The sequence below is a fragment of the Budorcas taxicolor genome, chromosome 8 (assembly GCF_023091745.1).
Source record: "Budorcas taxicolor isolate Tak-1 chromosome 8, Takin1.1, whole genome shotgun sequence".
NCBI lineage: Eukaryota > Metazoa > Chordata > Mammalia > Artiodactyla > Bovidae > Budorcas > Budorcas taxicolor.
The window spans coordinates 63,347,571-63,371,092 of NC_068917.1; the positions used below are offsets into that span (position 1 = coordinate 63,347,571).

General features: G+C 43.5%; 1 non-coding gene across 1 annotated transcript; it reads left to right on the forward strand.

The window, feature by feature from the left end:
- Nucleotides 1–6,164: 6,164 nt before the first annotated feature.
- On the forward strand, nt 6,165–6,299 carry LOC128052892 (small nucleolar RNA SNORA70). The gene has a single exon (XR_008199853.1). It is a non-coding gene; the product is annotated as a small nucleolar RNA SNORA70 (small nucleolar RNA).
- The last annotated feature ends 17,223 nt before the right edge of the window (nt 6,300–23,522 follow it).

The window sequence follows — 23,522 nt, forward strand, 5'->3', positions numbered from 1 at the left end:
CCTGGCCTGGGGCATCCCTGGACTGGTGCTGACTGGCTGGTGGGCAAGTAGTTTCCAGCACTAATAAGCTACAGGGAAGACTCTAAAGTGGTGCTTGCCAGTGCCAGTGCCCTCCTGGTGGGTTGACCTCCCAGAAATGGCTGCATCTATGTCCCCAGGGTGAGTTTCAGTTGCCTCCTGCCTCTACAAGAGGCTTTCCAAGATCAGCAAGTGGGTTTGATCCAGGCTCCTTTCCAATGATTGCTTCTGCCATGCATCTTGGAGCGTGTGAGATTTTGTGTGTGCACTTTGAGTGGAGTCTCAATTTCCCATAACTCTCTGGATCTCCCTAAAGAAAGTGCCACTGGCCTTCAAAGTTACATGTTCTGGGGGCTGGTCTCCCCAGTATAGGATCCCTGGGATGGGAAGCCCAATGCAGGGCTTTGACCCCCTGATTCTGGGGGAGAACCTCCGCAACTGTAATTATCCTGCCAGCTGTGCATCACTTACTGGGGGACATGAGTCTTGACCAGCCGCATCTCTGCCCCCCTTCCCTTCTCACTGTGGTTCCTTCTTTGTAACTTCAGCTTTTAGAAGACCTTTTCCGTTAGTCCTCAGGGTGCTCTTATGCACACTTTGTCTGTAAATAACTGCAATTTTGGGGTGCCTCTGGGAGGAGGTGAACACCAGGTCTTCCTGCTCCATCTTCTCGGCCACTCCTCAAGTCACATGTTTTGTTTGGTTTGATTTCCTTTGGCTTTAATCTGAGGGCTCTACAAACTGCAAAAAAGTACTGATGGCTTTGTAGTGTAATAAAATCAGAGTTTTAAAAATTTAGGAAACATTTCTTGCAAACAAAGCAAGGCAGTTACCTTGATACTCTTGGCAAATCACCGAAGGTGTATGTTTGTTCCTTTTGAACCTAAAGTACATTCCAGATGATGGCTAAAGCCAGATGGTCATTTTCAAGAAAAAATGAAGCAGACAGGCCTCTCTGTTTCTTTCTTGATTCGTCAGTTTTACAGGTAGGTGTTTTTCACAAGCTTGTGGCTATTGAACTTTCTCATGTTTTCACCTAACGTTAGAAAGATGAGCTACTGGTGTTCCGGGTTCTCAGATGTTTCCAAAGCACACCCATTTTGTTATGGGTGACTCCAGCCCTTCTTAGTGAGTAACTCTATAGAATTACTCTGTAAACAGAATTTAGGATTCAGGGCACAATTAGATCGTCAAAGAATCCTTGAGAGATCATCTAATTCAGCCTTCTCATTAACAGAAGAGATCTCTCTACAGCATCCCTGACAGACGTTCACCTGGCCACTTTGGGCACATTTATTCTAACTGGGACTTGTCTTGCTCTTTAACTTGGTGACTTAATGACAAAGTACTCTACCTACCTCTACCTCTACTCTACCTTAATGGTAAAGCCTCTCTGCATACATGTTAGTAGCCTGCTGTTCTGAACACTTCATGTTCACCCAGTACTCCTAACCATCTTAAGATGTAGACTCTATCAACTCTATTTCATAGATAGAAAGACTGAAGCATAGAAGGAAAAATTCCTTAAGGTCAAACAGCTATTAAGTAGAAAACCCCAGCCCTTGATCCCACATGCTCGACCTACATTTCCTCTCTGTACTGCAGAACCCACATACATCATGACAGAAACCTGTCTTCAGGGTGATCTTGTCAATTTTTGGGTAAGTTGTTGAGAATTCACATAACTGCTATACAGCCCATATCTCTCTGAATTGCACATAATGGTCTTAGAAAATTTTAAAAGATATCTTTAAAATCAACATATATGCCTATTACATTCTCCTGATGTGCTTCAAAAAAGAAAAGGAGGTCAGTTTGGCATAATTAAAAAATAAACTTATTAAAATATAACAAAGAAAGTTGCACATAACAAGCATGTGTTGAATTTTGGGTTTTCATGAAGTGAACACACTTGGATAACTACCACTAAGATAAAGACAAAAAGTACCAGTATCCATGGGCTGCCTAACCAAGAGCTGCCTATCCATGACCCATGACAAAACCTGGAACCAAAGCTATGCTTAGTAATAGATACAGTGGTAATTAAGGAAGCATGTTAAACTGACTCTCTGAAGATATTAGACTGTGGAGTACAAAGAAGATTGGTCAGTCAAGGAATGAGAGCACAGATATGTTACAAGAGGTTGAACAGGGGGGCCATAGGGCAAGAATCCTGTCTCTGACTTGCCTTGGATCCTGAACAACTCTCTGACTTCAAACTGTGTATCCTTAAAATAAATCCTCTTTTTCTTAAGGTTCCCTATTCCTTGTAGTCAGAAGATACTAACACCAAACTCCGAGACTTAGTCCAGTGGAAAAGAAAATTGTGGTGTCTGCCACGTGGGTTTTTGGTGGGGAAGGGTAGGGGTGTGTGGGGGGTGTGTGGAAGAGAGGCAGGAATGGTGACATGAACTTGCCATTCCTGCTCTTGGCCCGTATCATGAAGAAATCAACCTCAGATAGGAAAAGCTGAGTAATTAATCACCATATTATCTGGATGTTTCTGTTTAATAATCCTTGCCTTAGCCGTTCCCTCTACCCAACTCTGTATTTCAGCCATGACCTTTTAACTGTCAGAGTCTCTTGAGTATATAAAGAGATAAAGCACAGCTTACAAAGCAAGTATCACTACATAAGCCAGATTGCTTACAGCCTAACCAAGTCATGTGAGTACCTCCTCACAAGAGAGAATTACTTCTGTGACACTGATGAGGCTTCCCTATATAGAGGAGAAAGCACTTCTTTTCCTCTTGGGAAAGTCATGTGAGGGTTAAGTTTATACTGGCTGAAAATAATTCGGTAACATGTGAACGAACTGTATGGGTCAACTTCAGGTTTGTAAGAGACTATAAGACTATAGTCTATAAGACTATAAGTCATGCTTACACACATCCTGATTAAAATATTTGTGACAAGAAGAGAAGCCTTTTTTGGGTTCATATTTCGGGATAATATCATCACTGTTCATATCCCCAGTTACTAATCATGTCAGCCAATTAGCATTTTAGAGTGCCTGCCACGGTGAGCCATGCCTGTGCTAGTTTTCCCAATTATAGAAGAAAAGTACAAATAAATACAATGGCCATGTGTGTGGTTTTGTGAAATATTGCCCTTCATTGGACAATTTAATGTATTTTTGTAGGTTGTGAAAGTATCATGTTTTGCACTGATAAATACTTTTATTTCTTATCTGTCTTGCTAGGGCAATGAGCTAACCCAGAGAGAGCTCAGTCATCCCTGACCAGCAGGATCCAGAAAGCTGAACTGGCACAGTTACTCCAGCTGAACTGGAAAAGTGTTCGAAACTAGTTCGTTTTTAACTTTGACCCTGTTATAAAAAGTTGGATTAACAAAATTACAATCTTAAATAACTGCTCATCAAAGAGTAATGTGGGAAGTATGTTCTTTTGGACTTTAAAGGATCTGCTAAGCAATTAACGTTAGGAAAAATCTCATGATTTCTCCACAACAGCTGAGGAACCAGCCCAGGTATATGTCCAGAACCTCTGGAGCTGAGGAACAGCCCACAGTTAATACTTGGCATCCAGCTAAGATGAAGGTGCAGGCCCACATGGATGTTCCTTTGGAATGCCACTGTGGGCTTCTTCATACCTGTGTGAATACTTAGAGGCGTGCATGCTCAGTCATGTCCAACTGTTTGTGACCCTCATAGACTGTAGCCAGCCATGCTCCTCTGTCCATGGAATTCTCCAAGCAGGAATACTGGAGTGGGTTGCCATTTCCTCCTCCAGGGGATCTTCCTGACCCAGGGATCAGACCAATGTCTCCTGCATCTCCTACACTGTCAGGCAGATTCTTTACCACTGCATCACCGGGGAAGCCCAGACTGTGAATACTTAAGACACACTCAAATATACATGGTGAACGACAATAAATTCTAAGCATGAAAAGAAGACCTCAACCTCTCCTCATGTTTTCCATGCTCCTACTCTGCATCTAAGTGAAACTTTCAAATAATTTTTTCCCCCTACCCTCCTTTCTGTCCTGAAATGTGGGCACTCCCTTGCAATGACACCTTTTCCCACTGGTCTTCTGCACACTTGGTCTTTCAGAATGTCATCCACTCTGACTTTCCGTCCTGACTATGACTTGTGTATAGGTAGTTCCTTGGATAATACTCTGGCCTGATCTTTCTTCCTAGTCCTAAGTCAATATCTTCAACTGTCTGCTAGATATTTCCTCACCTCCAACTCTACGTAAAATTTAGTTTGGTTTTTTACTTCTTGACCGTTCTGCTTATTTAATGGTAACAACTGGTCACTTTCATTCAGACTCAAAACAATGGAGTCTGATTTTAGCCTCCTCTGACTTTTAATATCCAAATTCTTCAAGATTTTTTCTTTTTTGCATCTACTCTTCTCATTCCTTTCATTATCATTTAGTTCAGATCTTTATCTTATGTTCTTAATTCTGAGATGCCAACATTTTAATAATTTTATATACCTAAAATTGTATAATCAGTGTAGACATTTAATGTAGAGCTTTTTATTACAAAAACCTATTATTCAATAGTGTCTTAGAATAAAAAACTGACATCTCAGACCTAGATTACTGTGCTACCGCTCTTTCAGCCTGAATTCCCTTTCTTTTCTAATCTGTCCTGCACACTACTGTCTGATTAATCTCCTTAAAAGACTGCATTCACTATGTCCAGTGGTTAAGACTCTGTGCTTCCACTGCAGGGCACAGGTTCATCCATTGCCAGGGAACAAGGTGTGACCCCCCTCCAAAAAAAAAACCAACTTCAGTGGTACCCATTCTCTGCTAGGTAAAGTATGTAAGTATGCCTAGGGGATCAAAGTACACATTGAAGGGACCCCACAGTCACACCCTGACCTCTTCCTGTCCTTATCAGTATAATTGCCCTACCCAGATTCTTCTGCCCTGAACACATCCTCTTCTGCTTCTGTTTGTGTCATTTCCCATAATTAGAAGGTTATTCCTCCTGCTACGTATGCCCTACTCAGACTGCAAGTTCTCTCTCTGTTGTAAACGTAACCTGAACACTCTATCCCCAAATACTCGTCTTCCTCCAAATTCCTGTAGGACTTGTCTTGATCCCACAGCCATCCAGGATGATCCATTTTTCTGCCACCATGTTTCACATATATTATTATTATACTAATACTAATATTATTACTATACTAATTATAATTAGTTGTACTAATTAATTAATTAGTATATTGATCAATTAATTATACTATTATTATACTAATATATTATTAGTTATCTAGTATCTTTGAATGTCTGTATGTATGTATGTTGTTGTTGTTCAGTTGCTAAGTCATGTCCAACTCTTTGCAACCCCGTGGACTGCAGCATGCCAGGCTTACTTGTCCTTCACTGTCTCCTGGAGTTTGTTCAAATTCATGTCCATTGAGTCAGTGATATATTTATGAGTGTAAAGCAAGTAATCTGATGTTTTATAATGAACCCAGGAAAAATCAGTCACATTAGTTGCCTCATTCTATGTCTTATTTCTCTCATCAAATTACAAAGTCTTTGAAGTTATCTCTATTAGTTATACTTGTTTCCCTTGAATTGTGATTTATTTAAGAAATACAGTCTAATAAGTGCTGAGTTCAATACGGGATCACATCTCTTAACAAAGGTCATGGCCACCTCTATTCTTTTCTCTATGGCTGGTCCTAATCACTTATATTCAGCTTCTCCCATTCTGCCCTCCTCCAGCACCCAAGACAATGATCTTAGCAGAACAATACTATTGCTCAGGCTTTAGCATAAATCAAATATAAAGGAACATGATGAGTTAAGGTGGATGTGAGGAGGCAGAAAGTCTTGAGATGCAGCTAAGATATAGGGCAAGGCTGGGTCAGCAGGTTAGGCTGGGTCAGGTAAGATGTAGGGCAGGGCTGGTTAGCATGATGTCATGCTAAGGAGGTCAGACCTTCTTTCTCATCACTGGAACTGGGAGGTTTTATTAATCAGCCAGCTATGTCACGGAGGGACCTGATCAGATTTACTTCATTAGAGTTGTGGGAGATGGATAGGGAAGAGGAGGAAGAACTAGGAGAACATAGGCCAGTTAAGAACACTATTTCAGTACGGTAGTGGTGGTGGTGGGACTGAAAAGCGAGAGAATGGAGTCAAAAGAATGTGGCTATTTGCAGCCCATTGAGCCAACTGTTCTCTTTTCCCCATGGGGGCCTAGTGTGCAAGGGCTGCAAACAGCAGCCTCCTTAGTAGTGTCGGAAGCCTGTAGCCTGTACAGGTTGCCCTAAGGTACCTTGGAGACAGCCCTTTCCAGTAGACATTTATGATTGGCATGCTGTCCCCAATCTAGGTTCCAGGCAGGTGTGTGTAGTGCCTTTGGAAAGCCCCAGGGCAGAGTGGCCAGGGTCCACATTGGCCAAATCATAATGTCCAAGTTGCAGAACAAGGTGTACGTGATTGAGGCCCTGTGCTGTGCTTAGTCGCTCAGTCATGTCCAACTGGGAGAAGGCGATGGCACCCCACTCCAGTACTCTTGCCTGGAAAATCCCACGGACAGAAGGGCCTGGTAGGCTACAGTCCATGGGGTCGCTAAGAGCCGGACATGACTGAGTAACTTTACTTTAACTTTTCACTTTCATGAATTGGAGAAGGAAATGGCAACCCACTCCAGTGTTCTTGCCTGGAGAATCCCAGGGACAGAGGAGCCTAGTGGGCTGCCGTCTATGGGATCACACAGAGTTGGACACGACTGACGCGACTTAGCAGCAGCATGTTCAACTCTTTGTGACCCCATGGACTGTAGCCCTCCAGGCTCTTCTGTCCACGGGGATTCTTCAGGCACGAATACTGGAGGGGGTTGCCATGCCCTCCTCCAGGGGATCTTCCCAATCCAGGGATCAAACCTAGGTCTTCCACCTTGTAGATAGATTCTTTACTGTCTGATCCACCAGGGAAGCCCAACTGAGGCCCTACACAGGGCCAAATTCAAGTTCCTGGGCTGCCAGGAGACCTGCATCTCCAAGAAGTGGGGATTTACTGAGTTTAATGCGGATGGATTTGAAAACATGGTGGCAGAAAAGCAGCTCATCTTGGATGACTGTGGGGTCAAACACATTCCTAATCGTGGCCCTCTGGACAAACAGCGGGCCTGCAGTCATGACAGCCTTGACACTGTTGCCTCCTGACTCATGCCCACCAATAAATCCTACTTTCCTGTCCAGAAAAAAGAATGTGAAGAGAAAATGGACATAACTTGATGGCAGAGATGAGACAGAGAAGAAGACAGTGGGAAGGAGCGAATGGCACAGGTTTCCACTTTGAGCAGTGGGGTAGCTGGCAGTGCTCTTCCCCGAAGTAGAGAAGCAGGTTGGGGATGGGCTGGAGTAGGTGAGAAGACAGTGAGATCTGATTTGGATATGTTGAATTTGTGACTGAGGGCCTGAAGCGAGAGATGGGTTGGAGAGACAGACCTGTGATAGGCACAACTCACCCAATAAAATGTGTATCTGTCTTGAAATACACTGTTCACTCTTAGCCCAATGCAGCCAACTACATTTCTTGTCCTACCTGTTTCACCAGATTTTTATTATGTTCCTGGCTCCCAGTTTGTTATACTTTTACTCTTGGCCAGTTCAGAACTCTTTCTGTACTATATTATATAGAGTAGTTATATAAGTCTTAAATAGACTCTTTGACATTGTTTAATTTCATGAGGAGTAAAGTTCCGTGGAAACCCAGTTTATTGCACCTTATGTTACAATAAACCGTGGTGTTTCCTGGCCAGGTTCCCTCTTTTCCAGCTCACTTCATCCAACTGCCTAGGCACAGAATCTTCTCTGCCCTCCTTCTATTCCCTTAACCCCTTCTTTACACTATGGTCACAGCTTTATCTTTTTTTGTTGTGGTTGTTAGTTTATTTGACTGTGCTGAGTGTTAGTTGCGGCACACAGGCTTTTCAGTCCTTGTTGCAGCATGCGGGATCTATATTTGTGGGATGTGGGATCTACTTCCCTGACCAGAGATTGAACCCATGCCGCCCTGCATTGGGAGCTCAGAGTTTTAGCCATCGGAACAGGAGGGAAGTCCCCACTGCTTTATTCTCAAAGCTTTCTTCTTCCTGGGTTCATGATATCTCCTGGTGTTCCACCTACCTCCAATTTCTCTGGCTGCTATATGTCACCAAACCCCTTCTTAAAGTTTCCTAGGCTTCCCTATTTAGCCTTCCTTTCATCTCATTTTAGTGCAAATGTGATCTCATCCACTTACAGGGCTTAAAAAACAACCACTAACATTATTTCTAAATCTGAATTTGTGGCCCAGTCTTCTCAGTCCAAATCCAAATATCCAACTCCTTTTCATTTCAGTTCAGTTCAGTCACCCAGTCGTGTCCGACTTTGCGACCCCATGAATTGTAGCACGCCAGGCCTCCCTGTCCATCACCATCTCCCGGAGTTCACTCAGACATGTCCATCGAGTCAGTGATGCCATCCAGCCACCTCATCCTCTGTCATCCCCTTCTCCTCCTGCCCCCAATCCCTCCCAGCATCAAAGTCTTTTCCAGTGAGGCAACTCTTCACATGAGGTGGCCAAAGTACTGGAGTTTCAGCTTTGGCATCATTCCTTCCAAAGACATCCCAGGGCTGATCTCCTTCAGAATGGACTGGTTGGATCTCCTTGCAGTCCAAGGGACTCTCAAGAGTCTGCTCCAACACCACAGTTCAAAGGCATCAATTCTTCAGCGCTCAGCCTTCTTCACAGTCCAACTCTCACATCCATACATGACCACAGGACAAACCATAGCCTTGACTAGACGGAATTTGTGGCCCAGTCTTCTCAGTCCAAATCCAAGTATCCAACTCCTTTTAGGATACCTTTTTATGCATGTGTTACACGGGCATTTCAATTCAGTTTGCCGCAGTGGAGTTTTCCTCTTCCCCCCACACGTGGCCTTTCTCCATTCTAATTTTCAGTGATAGTAGTCACCCTCCCAGTAACCTAGGAGCCGCTCCTGACTTCTTTTTTCTTTCTCAAACTCAGTCTGCCATGAAATCCTACCCATTTTACAGTTTAAATGAGCATTTTCCTAGATGAGAATACGGTGTGGTTGAAGATAATAAGGAGGGATTGAGACTAGTCCTGACAAAGTTTTGTTGAGAAATGTTGGAAAACGTGGTTGGACTATCAAGTGGGAGAGTGACTTGAGAGAGGCCACACTCCACGTGAAAGACATGGAGTATTTCACAACTGACGTGGTTGTAGAGCGACCAAACATTAAGCAGATGGATGAAATGGTCATTTCCAAGTGCATTTTAAAATAGCAGTTACTTGAAAAATAGGAGTAACTTTATAACCAGAGGCAACCATTTCTCACATTTCATTGATGACGTGAGGAAAAAAAAACCCTACAAATTTCCAACTAGAAGGTCAGAAAATCTGACCATGAATTTAAAGGGAAGTGCTACTAAAAAATAAAAAATAATAAATTCTCAGAAGATAAACTGAAATTAGGCATTAGCGATGTAACTAGTAGACTGTGTTGAAAATAATTGCAAGAATGACATAATTTGATTAAAAGGTGCTTATAAATCAATTCCTTAACTATAAATGATCTTTAAATTGAATATATATAAACATATTTTTTAATAAATCACCAAATTGAATTGTGATGATGATTTTCTGAAACATCTGCATTTCCGTATTTCTCAGTAAAAATTTGAGGTTAAATAAGCTGTTATAATATAGCATATGATATGATATATTATATATTGATAAACATAAGTAATTTCCATTTAATTTGGCTCAGATACTAATTAAATTAAAAATAAATGTACTTCCCTCACCAGTATAGTCAGTCAATAGGTATATAGCTGGGAGAAAAAGAACCATAAATCAGGCAGCTCTATATACCATGTTTTAAAAGCAAAGGAAAAAATAAAAGTAACTGCAGTAAACACTGCACTTATAGAAAAAAAAAAACTACATTTATGAAGCAGATATTTCAAAAAGTAAAAGCTTATCCTCTTTATGTGATGAAAGCATCAAGAATCTTATGGAAAGATTTCATTTTCGGTTTTGTGTTTGGAATTGTTAAGAGGCTGTGACTTTAAACACAGGAGCTTAGAGACAACTAGCAACCAGAGAATTACTGCTACCAGGAGTCAGCAGTTAAAAAAAAAAAAAAGACATTAGAAAAAACTGCTAGGTGTGATAGATTTAAAACCAAAGCTTTTCCTCTTCCTCCTGGCCATTTTCTCCTTTTTTTCCTGATTGCATTTTCAATGATAAAAGTCTGTCAAATCGCTAAGTTACTTACATGGGGGCCTGGAAACCCCAAGGCATGGTGAGGATACACGTTAATTTCCATCCTGGAGCTCTGTACCTGGTGTTTGAATCAGTGAGCAGAGCAGCCGTTTGTTTTCTTGGTTTAACTACCACAGAGCAGTCTTAAATAGACGTCTGAATTCCAAACTAAATCTCGAGCTCCGCCTCTCTGAAAAGGAAGAAAAAAAAAATGTGACTCTCAACTCTTCTGTCTGCCTGGACAGTAGCTTAAAAGTAGGACAGTCAGTGTCTGAGTGTTAGTTTCCTGTTTTGGATGCACTATTCTACCTGATGATTTTATTTTCCACTAGAAAAATTATTTTCTTCTGAGTTTCTTAAAGGTAGAAACAAAAATCTACGATCAAAATCTCAGTAGTGTTCTTCATATTGGTTTCATACACAGGCAAAACATTTACTGATGTATTGTTTAGAGCAAAGAAGGAAAATAAAGAGATTAAACAAGAGGATTTAAGGTTCCTTCACAGTCACAGGCCTCAAGGTACTTAAAACCCTTAATTTCCTGAGACTGAAGGAAAATCAATACTGTTGCACTTTATCTAAGCTGCATTAGGACTGAAAACTGTTGATACATTGTATAAGGGGAGAATCTTATATTTGAGGGGCTCAGGGACGCCCCATAGCCACATTGGTGGCAAGGGATATAGGCTGATGATTTGCTTATTTTAATTTCACTGGTATATGTTCATTTGAATACATCACCATCCTAGCCTTATCTACCACATAACTGTACATTCTACTTAAGGAAAGCTAAGATTAGAAATAATCTGTTTGGGGGAATTTCCTGGTGGTCTGGGGCTTTCACTGTGGGGGCTTGGGTTTCTATCCTTGGTTGAGAAGATAAGATCCTGCAAGCTGCACAGCCAAAAAAATAATCAGTTTTTAAGAAGAGAACACTCTATACTGCTATTTTTAAAAACGAATTAATGGAATGGGGAGCATATAGCTGAGCATAGGCTAGCACATTTACCGAACTATCACAGGCAGGCACAAACTGAGAAATGAAATTGACTTAAAGAATAGTAAATAAAATCTAACTATGTATGAAAAGAATAATACCAAATGACCAAATGTTTGTCTCTGGACTGTGAGGATGATCCAGCTTTAGAGGTCTTTTGATATGATCTGTTACATTAACAAAAGAGAAAAATTGCAAAAATTAGATTTTGAAAAAGTGTTTGCTACACCTGTTTCCAATTTTAAAAAACTGAAACCAAGAGAAAAGCTCTTTTTGTCATGTAGGATATCTGGAAACTTCCTTAACTCATTAAAGTACAACAACCAAAATCCAGAGGAAGCATCACATGTGACAGTGAAACCAAAAACCTCTTATGCTACCGCCACTTCCCAGTGAAGGTCCCACTTCCCAAGACATCATATTTGGGGGGAGTTTAACATATGAGTTTAGCGGGCACAAACGTTTAGTTCATAACAATGCCTCTCAGGATGGGGCCTCTTTACTCAGCCCATCAAGATGACTGCAGGAGTGAAATAAACCTTACGACAGGGTTAGGCTGAGGGAGGCTGGAGCTGAAATTCCCCGGTATTCTCCGTCTACTGCTGGGTGGCAGTCATTCTCAAGGGAGGCAGTTCCATACCCCAAAGGGATATATTACAAAATGTGTACTGGAAGATAATCTTTGTCACAATGAGCAACAGATGCTTTTAGTTTTACTGGATAAGAACTTTTTTGCAATGTCAGAAATTGTTCTGCACGATAAAAATTTCTTCTGCCCCAAATGATGGGATTCCTTGATGGCTCAGCAGTTAAAAATCTGCCTTCAATGCAGGAGACACAAGAGTTGCAGGTTCGACTCCTGGGTCAGGAAGAACCCCTGGAGGAGGAAATGGCAACCCACTCCAGTATTCTTGCCTGGAAAACCCACGGACAGAGAAGCCCGGCGGACTACAGTCCAAAGAGTTGCAAAGAGTCAGACATGACTGAGCACAATATCAAATGATGGGAATATTCCTACTAAGAAATTCCACTGAAATATTTACATGTAGAAAGCTTATGGAATTTATAATTACATAAAAAATAATAGAATTGTCTCCTGCAATTTTGTTGGGAAGTTCAGGAGTGTTAGGCATCATGGATTCCCCTCCAGGCACAGAAATTCCTAGTTAATCATTACATATTAGTATTTATGGACTCTGAAGCAAACCATGGTCTGGTCTTGAAGCAGTGCAGCAACCAGAGAAACCAGCTGGACCACCAAAGAGTAATTCTAAAATAACTCAAAAATTTTCTTATATTTCCCAAATATGATGAAGGGTGTACATAACCCTCAGCAGCATTTTCTGATTAATGTCCACTCTTCATTCCCATTCATCTCTTCACATCCAGTTTGCTTTTTCCTCACATAAAAATTTTGTTTTAAAAAGTCCTCTCTCTTCTTTTCTAGTCTCTATCAGTAAAGCCCAGAACTGAGAGCTGACCTGGGAAATAGTCTCATGGCTGGTTTTCAGGCTGCGGCTCTGGGGGGCCCATGGCTCAGCTGTGAGCAGTGTCCCTGGGAGGTCACTCAGGCGACAGCTGCCTTCGGTTGCTCATATTTGTTAAACACACATCAGGCCAAAGATGGGCCTGGCTGGTTGAAGAGTAAATATACAACAAGTTACTTTTTGGGTGCCAACTCCCTTTGTCCCTGTACAGACACCAAAAATGACAACACAGAGAAAAAAAAGGGCCCGTTGACTGCAATGTGGAATGTGGGACATCTTACTGCTGAAGCCTGCTCTAGGCTGCAGCAAGGAGTTTCACACTCTGAAGCCCTATTTTAAGGGGACTGGGGCAGAAGCCCCTTCCTCCTCAGAACCTGGAAGGCCTGAGAAATCATACCATGATATCCTCCCAGGGAAGGTAGGGAAGTAGATGGGAGATGCCCTAGAAGTTTCCCATTCTCTCGCAGTAAGTTGTCTTTTAAACAGAAACACACACCAAACAAGGTCATATATCAATCAGTTGACAAGAATGTTGTGACCAGAGGTTTGCAGGAACCTAATCTTTTGCTTCTCTTAGATGCAATAAACAGTTTGGTATTCACTACCTTGGCCTTCACAGCAACTGTATGGACCCTAAGTACTACCAAAAAAGAGAATAATCTGTATTATGATGAACACAGAAATATATTTGGGCTTCACACACAGCTGGTCTCAGGGACCACTCCTCCCTTACCAAGGGTCCTGAGACCACTTTGAGAACTGCTGCTCCAGTACCCAGCAGTTCAACAGGATGACCCCGGGAGTAGGCCCCATTAGGAGCACCACAGCTATTTTGTTCATCTTTGTATTTCCAGAATCTCGCATAGTGCCAAGCACATGAAAGTGGGAGTGAAAATGAAGTTGCTCAGTCATGTCCGACTCTTTGCGACCCCGTGGACTATACAGTCCATGGCATTCTCCAGGCCAGAATACTGGAGTGGGTAACCTTTCCCTTCTCTAGGGGATCTTTCCAGCCCAGGGATCAAACCCAGGTCTCTTGCATCGCAGGCGGATTCTTTATCAGCTGAGCCACAAAGGGAGCCCCAAGTACATAGAAGCACTCAATGAATATAGTAGCATTCAATGAATTGTGAATTAAATTAAAATGGGCTAGGATAAAGTATTTATGAGATGGCAAAAGAAAGCTGAGACAGACAGAATGGACTTTTTGGAGCTGAAGTTCAGTTCAGTCTTTTTATTTGTTTGTTTCTGTGTTTTTGGCTGTACTGGGTGGCTTAGCTCTCTTAGATCAGGAATCTTAATTTAGTTCCCTGATCAGGGGTTGGACCTAGGCACTTCGCAGTGAAAGCACCATGTCCTAACTACTGGGCTGCCAGGGAATTTCCCAGTTCAGTTTTAATCTTCATCATTTATGTCTAGGGTAGATTATTTGAACTATTAAAAGTGATTCAACATGTTTTAGATTACTGAAAGTGAGAATGACTATACCAAAGATATGAAAGACGATTTTTTTGTTTAAGAAATTCAGATGTAGAGAAAGCATACTTGTACTCAAAGAATATGATACATTAATAAATAAATACAAATCTATACTGATGAAATATCTTGATTATTACAGTGGCTTTTGCAATGTAATTTTTTTTTAAGATATAAGATTTAAAATCAGGCCTCACTTCCTGTTTTTCTGGTGACCCTGTTAACACTTCTGTAAATTTTAACTACTCTAGGTTGGGAAACATTACATCATTGTTTCTTGTCTTTTCTTATACAAACATAGGTAAGCATTGTGTTGATGAAATAACACACAGCTTTGATGAAATAACAATTTGTAACCCTTTGTGTTAAATTTAGCCCCTGCCTTACTTCCGTTTGGCCTATGGCTTTTTCCATGGCAAAGATCAAAAAATGACACTTCAAAGAGGGCCCATGATTAGATCCTTGCCCCTAGAAAGTCAGAGGAGGAGCAGGTACAAAGCAGACTGCTAGAAACGGGTGGCCACAGGCTATGTGTTCCAGGAAAGAAGGAGATGGGAAGTTATTGACCAGACGGTAAACTTACAGAGGGCAGGGACTTTAAGGTACCTCTAGAAATATGAAGGAGGTCTGATTCCTAGATTACACAGGACAAATGCTGCTGACCTGAGTGACGGTAAGAGCAGGTGGGTCCAAGGCTGAGTAGAACATCCTCCTGGGTCCAATGAGATAATCAGAACCATGTCCTTGGGGACAGGCAGTCTAGGAAGCAGCAGGCACAGGGGATTGGGGTGCTGAGCAGGCAAGAGATGCCAGCTAGCAGTGGGGAAGCAGAACTGAGCTGTTTTGGCAGAGTGGGGCCTGGGCAGGAGATGGAGAAGAGAGGCTAAGGGTCCTGTTAGGGGACTGGGGGCCTGGAGTTGAAGTACCCAAAAAGAACAAGGAGTGGAGAAAGACTGCCTCTCGCCTTCCTTCTGTGTGTGCAAGTTTGAGGCTGAGGAACCACAACACGCAAGCAAGGCAGGGGGGCACTCACCATTGCCCTGCTGAATTTGTTTTCCGAGGCAGTTGTAAGGAATCACTGCAGACTGGGTGGTTTCAAACTACATAAGTATATCCCTCAGTCTAGTGGCTGTAAGTCCAAAATCTGGGGGCTGGCAGGGTTGCACCCCCTCTGCAGGCTCCGGCGGAGTAAACTTTCTTAGTCTCGTCTTACTTCTAGGGGCTGATTGGACTGTGGTTTTGTCACTCCCGTCTCCTGTCTCCATGTGGCCTTTTTCCCTCCTGTGCATTTTCTCCTCTGTGTGTCTCCTGTAAGGACCCTTGTCACTGGATTAAAGGCTTGTCTGGATGGTCCAGGATGATCTCCTTATCTCCAAATACCTAATTCCCAAAACTCTTTTTTCAGATAGGGTAATACCCACTGGTTCCAAGGATTTGACGTGGACATATCTTTTGGGGGATATGATGGGGTAGATTTTATGTGTCAGTTTCTCTGGTCCATGGTGCCTAGATATGTGCTCAAACATTATTCAGGGATTGGCCTCCATGCTCCATGATTGGGCCTCACTCAATCAGTTGAACGCCTGAATAAAACAAAGGCTGACCTCCCCAGAGCAGGAGGGACACTTCTGCCAGCAGACAGCCTTTGGACTTCATCTGCAGTATTTGCTCTTCCTGAGTCTCCAGCCTAACTGCCTTTGGACTCAACTGCAATTCTTCCCTGCGTCTCTGCCTGGCACTTCCCCCATCAGATTCTGGACTTGCCAAGCCCCAACAATCACATTTTCCAGTTCCTTAAAATAAACCTCTTTCTCTCTTTATAAATAATACATCCTATTGGCTCTGTTTCTCTGGAGAACCCTGACCAACACAGGGGCCACCGTTCAACCTGCCACATGAGTACCTACTCTAGGAAAGGAGGGGACTTGTGAAAACTTGAGACTTCCCCCTGAATGTGGGGATAAGTGTAAAGGTATCTTGCAGAGAACAAATCCACAAGTATTAGTTCCTGACACGGGGCGCCATGGGTGTTCTACCCTCTCTAAGGGTCTTCCTTTCCCAGTTCTTTTATTTCTTTTCATTTTCTATCAGTTAGGGTGTTTTCTTTTCAAATCCCCCACCGTGGCTCAGCAGATGGACTCATCACTGACTTCATGGAGAGAGAGAACCTTCCAAGGAAACTCCCTCCTTCTTCCTACCCTAGGCTGAACATTTGCTGTAGACTAACTCACTCTTCTTCGTGCCTGGAAGACAGTGACAGGAGTGGGGCTGTGAAGTCAGCGGGAGCCAAGCTTGAATTCTGGCTCTGTCATTTACAGTTGACTGATCTTGGACAAGTTATTTAACTTTTCTAAGGCTGATAGTACTTCTGAAGAGGTAATATTCAGAAGGCTGGTACCAGGTGGAAGGAGATACCAACGCAAAATGTACACGCAGCCCCTGACACTCAGTGAGTTTCCTTGCTCTCCCCAGACCCAGACAGAATGATGGCAAGGCCCTCGTGAGTGATACAGGCAGTGGTGGAGACAGTGTATGTCGTCTGATGAATGCCCGTCCGATCTGCTTGTAATTATGCTGTTTTGTTTCTCCTGAAATCAACTTTAAATCAATTCTTTTTCTAAACATAGCCTTGCCCTAGATAATATTTGTGAAACCATAGGTTTAACTTGCTAATTATATATAGTTTCCAGTGCACAGTAAATACACTTTCTTACTCATTCAGTGGTGCCTTTTATGATCTTAATAGGATTAACATGCTAATTATAGATCTTTTTTCTAATATGCATCAAAATGAATACATTCAAGCAGTCATTCATTCAGCAGGTATTAGAGTGTCTTTTTATTGGGTTGACCCAAAAATTCATTCAGGTTTTTCCATAACATCTAATGGAAAAACCTGAACAAACTTTTGGGTCGATCCAATGTGTATTAACAGCCTGGCAGAACTCTAAGCTCTGAGCAGCAGGCAAGGCAGTTGACCCCAGACCCCACTCGTTCCCAGGGCTGAGAGGGTCAGTGGATGACCTGCTGCACTGGTTAGGAAGCTCTGTCGTGTGTTTACCAAGACACCTAGTCAGGGTGCACTAAAGTCCAGACTGGAGGCTTTCTTCTGCTCTGCATTTGCCCCTGTGCAATGGGAGGTGGGTTAGAAAGGACAGGGGTCTATTTTAACCCTGGGTGTTTTCTTATTTCCCATCTAATTCTTCCTTATAGGTGACTGAAAGAAAAATTCATGACTCATGTCTGCTCTGTGGGTTTGGCCGTCATACGTGTGTGTGTGTGTGTGTGTGTGTGTGTGACTCACCCTCTTCCTTCCCCTGAGGGGCCCATATTCTTTCTCACAAGGCTGCCCTGGGCTTCAGGCAAGGCCCTGTTAGACTCAACTTTGGGGGAGACTTAGCTTTGGGGAGAGCATAGAAGGTGCCACCTTTAGACTCTAAGCCAAGGGCCTTAGTGGGCCTTACCTGAGCCCGTCAGTCACACCTGTGGTTCCACAGGCTGCCTCCCTCCCACCTGCAGTGTGATCTGGGGACTGGGCTTTGTCAATATGTCCTTTGTAACACCTTTTCAGCCTGTCCCTTTCTCCAAGGGCTTCCTCTCTGAGTATCTGCATGTGTCTCTAGGGCAAATGGAGAAGGAAATGGCACCCCACTCCAGTACTCTTGCCTGGAAAACCCCATGGATGGAGGAGCCTGGTAGGCTGCAGTCCATGGGGTCGCTAGAGTCAGACACGATTGAGCGACTTCACTTTCACTTTTCACTTTCATGCATTGGAGAAGGAAATGGCAACCCACTCCAGTGTTCTTGCCTAGAGAACTCCAGGGATGGGGGAGCCTGGTGGGCTGCTGTCTATGGGGTCGCACAGAGTCAGACATGACTGAAGCGACTTAGCAGCTAGGGCGAAAACAAACACAACCAATGCAAACCAGTTCTCCCTGTTAATGTCCCCTGCATGTCAGCGCCCTGCCTCTCCCTCCTCGTGAAAGCATATTGGGAGAATGAGGTACACATAGGGTCTCCGCCTGCCAACTGCCCACTCGTTGCTGACTTTCCCCATCTGTCTTCAGGCCCTGCCACACTCCTGAAACGGCTCTCTTAAGAGCCAGCAGTGACCTTCCCAGGAGCCTCGCTGACCCCGGTAGCCTGGGATGTGTGGACCCTCCCCAGCCACCAGCACCAGACGGCTGCGAGCTGCCCCATCTCAAGGCTTCCCAACCCATCTCCTCCTGCCCACAGGCCCAGGGCGCGCAGAGACCCGGGCCGTCTGGCCCTCCCGTTGCCCACACTCATATTCTCCTGCCCCTCTGCGTCCCCCTTTCTGCCCAGCATCGGCCCTTGGCCTCAGCAAGAGAGAAAGTCTGCCTTCCCCTCCCCTCTCAGAGCCCAGAACTAAAAACAGAATTGCCCAGAGCCTCATGACCAGGCCTCTGCGAAGGCTGGTGGGAACAGCTCAGAGTTTCAGAAAAGAAGTGTGAGCCTTGGGAGCAGGTGGCCCGAGGAATGAGGAGATTCACAAAGAACAGGGCGGCAGACCGGCCGCGCTGCCTCTGTTGACAGGGAGCCAACTGAGGAGCTGCCAGGGCCAAGCGCAGACTTGGGTGCCTAGGTCAGGGCTGAGGAGGTGACAGTCACAGCTTATCATCATAAACTATGGAAGGGAAGGCAACCTGGGCGCCAGGTGAGAGTGAAGTCAAGCCTTCAGCTTAAGCACCCATGGAGGGAACACAGGGAGGAAGCAGGGCTCCTGAGGCACCAGACTGTGTCAGACGACCTGGGTGAGGCTCGCCCAGCAACAGGGACAGGGAGACAGAGGCCCCGGAAAGTGTTCCAGGAACAGCCCGTGGGCAGGGCCTTCTCCCCGCCGCCGCTTCCAGCTCCCCCAGCCATCCACACTGCACCAGCTTGGAGGCCTTTACACACACGCTCCTTTTATCAAACAGTGGCAATACCTGCTTTAAATAGCAGCGGGTTCTGAATGCAACCAGTAGAAGGTTCTCCACTCTTCAGAAAACAGGCGTCCTGGGGAGGAACAAAGGGTGTTTTCCCAGAGCTGTGTCCCAGTGCCACTGGAACAGGAGGCCCAAATTCCTTCAAACACCTGAGCAGACGCCCTAGAATGTAATGAGGGAGTAGGAACAGGTGGCTCCCATCTACCTGATTACAGTGGCAGCTTCCAGAGGCAGAGGAGCTGTGTTAGCGTCAGGCAAAATTCCCGCCCCAGGCTTTGGTTTCTATTAACAAATATATGTCAATAAGTTGCAGAACCCCTAACATACTAGTCTGGGCTGTATGTATGTGTACGTGCCTTTGATGGGGGACACGTTCATGAGAATATAAAATAAAGCACGCAGGACGCAGGCACAGAGAGGAGGGATAGAAGAGCTGGACGGTAGGGTGGGTGACACCTAGGGGCAGGACTCGAGAGTCAGAGGAGGACTGAAGAGACTCTAGGGGCCTGAAGTCCCAGATCTTATGCTTGAAAGTTCTCCCAAAAAGTTGTCCTGCATTTTGAGGAGATGGTGTCCAAAAACAGGAGTGTTGATAAAGTAGAAGCAAAAAGCACTGTTGATCAGGAGGCCACACGGATGAGAAAAGCCTGAGGTCTGGCAGCAGCAGGGCAGTGATATGGTTCAGCTAATTAGGCTTGCTAGGCACACCTGGACCCGTCCTTGCTTTCCTTCTGCCTCTGTCTCTGCTCATAAGGGATGGCTCCAGATCAAAACTGGACTTTCCTGGTGGCTCAGCTGGTAAAGAATCCGCCTGCAATGCAGGAGACCTGGGTTCAATCCCTTGGTTGGGAAGATCTCCTGGAGAAGGGAAAGGCTACCGACTCCAGTATTCTGGCCTGGAGAATTCCATGGACTATATAGTCCATGGGGTCAAAAAGACTCAGACACAACTGAGCAACTTTCACTTCAAAACCAAAACTAATAAATTAAACCTTTTTCCCTCCAGATTTTCCTTTTTTACTTAATGATAAACTTATTTTGTATGAGATATAAGAGGCAAGTATAGAAGAATGTACCAACCCAGGTTTACAATTTTAGCATTATGCCATTTTGCATCAGATCTTGCAGTTGAGAGAGGAAATATCGCTGATGCAGTGGATCTGTGGATCCAGTCTTTCTAAGAAGCTGCTTCATCTCCATCAGCCACGCAGTCAGTGGGGTTGCCTTGCGGGCGTGGACCACACAATCCCTTTGAAAGTGACGTAGGAAGGCAGGCATTGACGTGGTCCTAAGTTCCCTCTCTCTTGCTCAGGAAGGCCAGCAGACAGCAGAGGGCGGATGTGTGGGCAGGTCTGTTGTGAGGTGAGGTCTAAAGAAACAGGATGTCTAAAGAAGCTTTCAAGCCATACTCATGTATTTAAGAGCTCCCGCCCAAGCACCGCCACCAGTTTTTCTTGTTTAGGACGTTAGTCTTGCTGGTTGTCCTTTCACTCACCTTTATTGAATTTTATACCCTTATTTACCATGTACCCTTTTAACTGCTGTGGTTTATGAACCATTACTATAATTTTCCACTTATGTGATTTGATCTGCAGATAGGCGCTACAATACTGAATCAAATATCTCCTGTTTATTCACCTACAAAATTAGGACAATAATACATATTTCAAAGATTTCTCAAGGGTTATGATAATATAGATAAATCACCTAATGCAGTAATTGGCAATATAATAGTAAATGTTTTTTCCTTTTTCTTTCTAAATTCTCATAAAGCATTTGTTTTAAAACTCCATTTAGAATTCTCAAAGAATTGCCAACAAGCGTCTCAGTTAGAATTTCTGGAAACAACTTTTGGCTCACTAATGGAAACTGTGGCATTTCCTTTCTTCTGATTATCCTAGATGCTGGAAAACCTGCATGAATTAACAGTGTTAAAGTAGGATTTTTAATCATTTTTTTAATGGAAAAATACAATGGTCCCACAGTAAAGATTAATTAGGGGGTTAAGGTTAGGGTTATGAATGAAGACACCAGAAAGATGTTAAGACTGTTTCAAAAGAGAATTTGAGGAAGAGGCAATGAGGAAAGATAAAATGGTTCTGCTAATACATGTAAAACTGGTTAATATCTTCATGCAATAAAATGTAATGTTTGGGGTTACCTTTTCTACAGAGGAGAAATCAGTTGTACCTTCACCAAATAAAATTCACTTGCATTGCTATAAACAAGAAACTTTTGCATTATTATACTTTTTTCTACAAATTTACTTCAACTCCTCCAGAGATAGAAAAATAGCCTGGCCAATAAGAAATCAAATTGCATAAACCTGTAGAATCAGAAAATCACAGCGATTACAATAGGCAGTAATAAGCATTCCACTGAAAGGAAACCTAGTAATCTCCCCTGTCCATTTCCAAATCTTGGACAGTTTTCCCCAGTGATATGTAGATCATTAGACTGCAGTCTTGGAGAAGGCAATGGCACCCCACTCCACTACTCTTGCCTGGGAAATCCCATGGACGGAGGAGCCTCGTAGGCTATAGTCCATGGGGTCGCTAAGAGTCGGACATGACTGAGCGACTTCACTTTCACTCTTCACTTCCATGCATTGGAGAAGGAAATGGCAACCCACTCCAGTGTTCTTGCCTGGAGAATCCCAGGGACAGAGGAGCCTGGTGGGCTTCTGTCTATGGGGTCGCACAGAGTTGGACACGACTGACGCGACTTAGCAGCAGCAGCAGCAGCAGACTGCAGTCTAGAAGAGAGGCTTTGGAATTTTCTCACTCTGAATCAAGCAAATCAATAGGCTCCTATTTCTAGCCAGTGCCTTCCTCCTAGCCTCTGATTACAGGGAACTCTCCTCTCCCTAGCCATGATGCAGATTAGGAAGAAGGTACTAGGGAGCCAGATCCAACATTAACCATTTTGTTCCCATGTTTGGTATCTCAAGGGCTAGCCGTGTATGTGGCACCACGAACTTCTCCAGCTGGCTCCCCAGACTGCTCCCCTACTTTGCCCTTGCAAACCCTCAGCCCAAGCCAGAGAGAGAACTAACAGACCCTGAAATTTGCCAAATTTCACAAAATGGTTTGTTGAACAATTCCTTATGTACTGCCTTGGAACACCTGTTGTCATATTTTTTAATGTGGTACAGTTTTTTGAAGTATTATTTCCTGTGCCTTCAATTAAGGTGTACTTCTTTGATAGCAGAAACAATTCCCCTCTACCAGCACTCAATATTAGGTGTTAAATTAACTGTTCAAACAGGTGTTTAATTAGATGTTAAGTAAGTATTAATTGAAAGGATACACAGAAAGTGTTAGAATGGAGCCCTTCCCTGCTCAGAAAAACTCTGACTTCCTAACACCTTCAGAATAATATGAAACTTATCAGAGATCTCACCCTCCCCATCCACTCTGTCCACCTACTCCTGCTAGCAACCGCTTACCCCCAATACAATTTTTTCTTTTTGCATCTCTATATTTCCCCTCTCAACCTGGAATGCTCTTTCCCTTCACCTTCAGGGCTTAACCCAAATACCACTTCTTCCACGAAGCCTTCCCCACTCCCTCTGGTTAGAAGCAGCCTCAACACTTGCCTTGTCTTCCCAACAGCTGGAGTGAGATGATGAAAGATACAGGCTATGGAGCCAGACGGTCTAAACCCATTTATTAGTTCTGTGATCTTCGGTGAGTGATGAAACCATTCTGTGCCTGAATTTTCTTAGGTAAATGTAGGGAGAAGGCTACTGCTCTCCTCAAAGGTTTTGTGAAGATTAAATAAACAAATACGTGTAAAGCACTTAGAAAACGCCTGGAACATAATGAGTGCCCAGGAAGATTATTTATTATTATTCATTTTGGATCCTCTCCTAATTCTTTACTGGGGCCTCTTCCAGTTCAGTCCATCTCACATAGCTTTTATTTACTGGTTACTCCCCTGTCTCCATGGCTGAAGTAAGCTCCTTAAGGGATGTCTGCGGAACTCTGCTGAATGAATGAACAAATTAAAGAATAAATGAGTGGGTAAAGGCTGTCCTGACTTTCAGTAAATAACTCTTTCTCAAAAAGCAGACGTTTTGGTTATGGTATGTGGAACTTTTTTTTAAACCAACAGAGCTTTTGAGCTTCTTTTGTAATTTGAGGCCTCTGTTTGCTCAAATGCAGTGTTTGAATGGCCCTGACACATTCTGGGGCACCAGGATCTTTCCAGCATAAACTATCTTGGGCATATTTGTTTTCTGGGTGTAACTGAGAGTAGTAACTTGAAAGTTAATTTGTCTTGCCTTCTGAAATTCACATATATAGTTAATTTTTTCCT